The sequence below is a fragment of the Hibiscus syriacus genome, unplaced genomic scaffold (assembly GCF_006381635.1).
Source record: "Hibiscus syriacus cultivar Baekdansim isolate YM2019G1 unplaced genomic scaffold, ASM638163v2 tig00008146_pilon, whole genome shotgun sequence".
NCBI classification, from domain to species: Eukaryota; Viridiplantae; Streptophyta; class Magnoliopsida; order Malvales; family Malvaceae; genus Hibiscus; species Hibiscus syriacus.
The window spans coordinates 948,887-954,886 of NW_024062154.1; positions in this window are offsets into that span (position 1 = coordinate 948,887).

Here is a 6,000-nt window from a genome sequence, read left to right on the forward strand (position 1 = left end):
CTTAAACGATTATAAGTCCAAATATCGAAAACTGCAAACTTGAAAACACATTTAAAGCATGATACTTTGATTCATTTGAATTGAGTGAAATTTGTTAAAAAAAATGGTTTTGATTTGGAAAATGACTTGATTCGCTCGAATTTATTTTGAAAACAATGTCCTTTAAAATCAAAAGTTTAACGAAAATTGACATCCATTAAGTTTAGATACTATCTCATTAATCTTTCAAATTAAAACAAGGTAAAGTATAATAATGGTCACTGAACGTTTCTAAAGTTTTCATTTAGGTCTATCAACTTTTAAAACTTGCAATACAGTCTCTAACATTTAGTTATTTGCAATATAGTCCCCGACGTAATCGGTCGTTTGACACAATTATACTGTCGTTAGTACGTTTGTAATATGGTCACTGAACTTTTCAGCCACTTGCATTTAGGTCCCCCAACTTTTAAAACTTGCAACACAGTCCTCAATTCCCAAAACATGTAAAAAATCCAATTTGTTCACGATATATCAGTCCCATAATCAACATTAACTTATTTAAAAGAATACGAGCTCATAGGATGCCGAAAACCATAGGTCGAATCAATACAATTCCCAGTAAACTAGTACCAGCAGTCTCTCGGATTGAGCCTGGCAATTTCACTATGTCGATACTCACAACCAATTCTATGATTTAAAGAAAAATCAAACAAGAATATCAAAAAAAATTCACCTATGACCTTCTTTCACTTCTATTCTGATGGACTGAATATCTTTCATAAGGAGTACTAAAAGTTTTTATTAAGAAGAAAGAAAGAAAATTAGATGGTTTTGGTTCAAAACTAACACTGAATATCTAGACCATTGACATGAAGTTCCTGAAACATAAAAATTTCAACAAAAAATACAGAATGCGAGTTGAAAATGGGAAAGTGCGAAAGAGGAAAAAACTTACTTCCGGATTGCCCAAAAGAGAAAATAAATACCTTACTGCAAGTGAGGGGAGAGGCTAAGAAATAAACGCAATCGGTGTTACGTTCCAGCAATTCTTCCTCCATTTTTTCTTTGTAAATAAAAAGATAAAAGACTGAGCACTGCTTGGGTTTACAATTTTACATGGCATAAAATTGAATAACAAAAACCAAACGAGAGTGCATGTGAGCGAAAGAAGTGAATACGCTGTTTGGGATTTCATTATATTTGATAATCTGTTGGAAAATATTTAACCACAAGGATTAAACGAAGAAATTATTATATGGCATTTATACAAAATAATTCCAGCTTTTTTGGTGACTTTCAACAATGATACTTGGTTCATCTTAGTAGTATTTGTCAACTATGCATTTCTATCCCCATTTTTTTCTCACAAGCATTTCATCGAACATCTATGCTTCACCTGAGATGACCTGTATCTAACATTACACCATGAATCGTTGATAGTCATGATAGTCCATTGGTCGGGTCTTTTCTCAATGGACCCTTATTCAAGTCAACACCTCTACATAATTCAAAGTTAGATTAAAATTTCTCATACATCCCTGAATGAAAAGTTACGCTGGAAATGAGAAGAGAGAAGCGAAAAAGAAAATTTGAGATCGAAAAGGAATTTGGGGTTTAGAATGAAATTGAGGAATGTGTTGCAAGTTTTAAAAGTTGGGGGACCTAAATGAAAACGGTTGAAAAGTTTAGTGACCATATTGCAAACGTACTAACGACAGTGTAACGGCGTCAAACGGCCGGTTACGTCAAGGACCATCTTGTAAATGAACTAAATGTTGGAGGACTGTATTGTAAGTTTTAAAAGTTAGGGGACCTAAATGAAAGCTTTAGAAAAGTTCAGTGACCATTACTATACTTTACCCTTAAAACAATATTGTCTTGAATTTTATTAAAACAAAAGCATGATGACAATTGAAATATGTGTGATGAGTGCAACAATTAATTGTAAATGCAGTTAACAATTGTCATAACATTCAGAAAAATCGAAAGAATTATTTTAGGGTATGAGTCACCTTATAATAGTTTTTTAGTTTTTTTATTTGATTTGATTTGGTTTGGGCTTTAAATAAGGCCTAGACGAAATTAGGTTAATACAATTGTCTCTCTTTCCTTATTGGTGTATAACGGAAATAGAATAAAGACTAAAATGTTATCATTTTTATCTGGTTGGGATGGTTTTGAGTTTGAATAAACTTGGAAAATTAATCTAATCCACTGTAACTTTAAGGTAGATTGAATTCTATATGTTTCTTTGCAACTTCATGAAGGTTAGATCTAGAATTTAAATTTATATTCATCTCACTACATCTTCAAGGAAGGTTGAATCTAGATCAATTTGCTTCACTTAAATCTTCAGGAAGTTTTCAAATCTAAAATTCTGATTTAATCCATTGTATCTTCAAGGAGGGTTGAATCTAGATTGATTTGCTTCACTTAAATCTTCAGGAAGTTCAAATCTAAAATTTTGATTTAATCCACTATATCTTCAAGGAGGGTTGAATCTAGAAATCAATCTACTCCACTACTCTCCAAAAAAATTAGATTTAGATTGATTTGCTTCACTATAACTTCATGAAAGTCAAATCTAGAAACTAGTCTACTTCATTGTAACTTTAGGAAGGTACAATTTCATTGCATCTTCAAGAAAGATTGAATATTGAATCGATCTACTCCACTGCTCTCTAAGAAAGTTAGATCTATAAACTGATCTTCTAATACCCCAATTTAGGGGCTAAATTTAAGAAATTATAAAGTGATGAATTTAATTGGTATTTTTGGATGAAATCGGGGATTAAATTGTAAAATTTCAAAGTTGGAAGACCGTTTTAAGAAGTACAGGAAGTTCAGTGACTAAACTCTTGGTTTACCCATTTTTTTATATAGGATGAATTATAAATTTCTTCTCCCCGTGCGCAGGTTCTCATTTTTTTTCCAGTTTTGTCTTCTCCAACTACCCTCCTTTCAACTCCGATCTACTCGCTGTCCAACCTCCGATCGACGAGCCGAAACCACCATCGTGTTCGTTGTCAACCGAGGAACAAAACCCCTCAAACCTTTCGTCGTGAATCATCTCAGTCGGAAGTATCGTCGGTAATAACTCGGTTTTACTTGGTTTTTCATCGATTCACGACGATCGAGTCATCCGTTTACGACACCTCCCGCACCATCGTGTTCTTTGCATCGTTCCGAGTTCACCAGTGTCATCCTTGGTCTCCGTCGACGGCGGCGCGTGAGGAGGTAAAGCGGTCAAAGTTTTCGATTTGTTGAAATTGAGCACTCCACCGTTCAAAATTGTGAACCGAGCTTTGTAAGTATTTTGAAATCGCTCAAAATAATTTTTGAGAATTTTTACGTGATTTTTAGGCAGCCGGAAGGGGCCCCACGCGCCGCCACTGCGCGTGTGGGGATGGTCCAAATGACCGGTTTGACCGGTTTTGGTGCATAGTTGACCGGTTTGACTGGTCATAACCTGACCCGACCCGTTTACCCGACCCGACCGGTTGACCCGACCCGTTGACCTGTTGACCGTTGACCCGTTGATCGTTGACCGGCGTTGACCAACCAAAACTTTGACCGGCTTTGACCGGGCATTAAACGACCTTTGACTTCAACCGAGTATACCTATCCTAACATTTTTCGACGTTCTAAATCCGATTCCGCTGTCCGTTTTTCAAAATTTGAACCCGAAGGCCTCGAAATTACCGACAAACCCGTTGACTTTGATTTTGACCGAAAATTCCAAATTTCTGAAAAGTCATATTTTATGCTTTCGACGACCTGAATCCGAATCCGATGTCCGTTTCGCCAAATTCAAACCCGTAAACTGTTTTTCGCTGGTTTATCACCCGATTCAATCCGTTTACAATTAAGCTCCGTTTTTGATATAATTTATGTTGATATGTATCTGAGGAATTATTGGAAGTTGAATTGAAGATCAAAGGCATTCGAATGGTTTTTATGGTCGATCAGTATTGTACGGAAATCGAGGTAATACTTTACTACCTCTTTATGCTTTATGGAACATGTTTATATTGATAAATGCATGAACAAGATAATGTTGGTCACTTTGGTGGAGTTGAATAATTTATACACTCGATATGATGTGATAGAAATTCTGTAACTAATTACGGATCGAATGACTAATATAAAGAATTGAGGAATTGTTAGATTAAATTACAAGGTTGTGATTAGTGATAAAGAAATCAACCATGTATCTGCAACTTATAATTTATTTCATCAAAGGTTAAATGTTAAAGGTACTTGGATGAGAAATTATGAGAATACACCGGTAGGGTAAAATTACGAAAATACCCTTATGTTATAAAAAGACAAGATTTGAATATGGAAGTTATAAGAGGATTTTACAGACATATTGATCTGATAAAAATATTGATGTGCATAAGGAATGTTAGTTTTATTTGAAAATTATGGATAACCGATTTTAATCCTATGAGAGTTTGTGAAGGATACTAGAAGTTTGTCAAGAGAACCGTTTCAAGATCAGAGAGTATTCAAGAAAGTAATTAATCATAGGATCTCTAAGTTATATTATTTTCGTTAAGAGCTAATATCGAAATTATCTGGTTAAGAAATTACGGAAATTCCCTTAAGAGGTAGAATAGTGTGAGTTGACTCTGAATGAGAAAATACTTAGGGGATTCGTACTTAACTCGATTAAGTACGGATTTAATTGTTAAGATCCTGACTTAGTGTAGGAAAATTCTGGATATTCCGTTTGTAAAATCTGAGAAGACACTTGACCCGTAAATATTCGAATAATGAGTAAATACTTGAAGAATAATTTATCGGGGGTATTCTGCTGTCAGAATTGTTCGAAAGGACTGAAGTAAATGATAAGATTGAATTAAATAATAAGACCGGATGGCAGGAAAATATTGAAATACCATAGATCTGTAAAATGACCAAAATACCCCTGTAATGGAAATGATCCAAGTATACCACCAAGCTCAAGAATAATTGGATATCTTCGAGCTCTGAAATAAATGGGATAAAAATGAATACCAAAATTACCAAAATACCCTTATTTCCTATTCTAAGTAAATGTCTTGGATTAATTAAGGAATCCAAATAAGAATAGGTGTTGGACTACCTTTAAAAGTTATGGAACACAGCTTAAGTGAGCCGATCAACCTTAATGATATGTCAGTACCTGAACGGCATAAATATTACTTGAATGCGTGTTTGTCTTCTCAAGTTTGGCTCGATGATAATTTTGGAAGTATTCAGCTCAGCTTAACTCTAGATCGCGTTAAGCACTAAGAATTGGATATTTGTCCGACAAATCAACCACGGAGACCGAACTGAACAGAAGTACAATATGTATCTGAAATTTAGAGACGTCCAAATTAATCTGGAAAACTCTGAAGTAATTGGAATGGATTTGACTACTAAGTGAAATAAGTAACCTCAATGACTAAGATTTTAATAAGTGATTTGGATGAGTCTGGAAACGTTAATGAACATACACGATGTATTGTTCTTCTGGATCATGAACTACAAATCAAACACGTCAGTATTTCATGATATAGTGGAAGCGTAAAAATGAAATAAAGACATTGGAAGATCTATTCAGTGATGATTCCGAAGATGATCTATGAATAAGAATTTTTGGTATTAAAGTGTAAATACCCTAGAAGGACATGAAATGACCAGTCGATAAGTATTAGTTCTGGGAACTATTCATCTAAGAGTTGTTCGATAATGCGATCAATCGACATAGATTGTTAAGGTTCTGAATCTTAGTTGTTAAGTTGTTCGATTATCCACTCAATTGATATGGATGTAAAAGATCCTGAATACCCTTCTGATTACGTACAACTTCTGAAAACTGTCCGAATAAGATATGATCCGGATAATTCACATTCTGAATAACTGATGATTCCGATAGTTATTGAAATATTCCTATAGTGATCCTAAATACTGACACTCTATCGGTAAACTGAAGATCCGTGTTTCTCTGCCTTATAAGATTATCTAGTCCCTCTAAATAATGTCTAT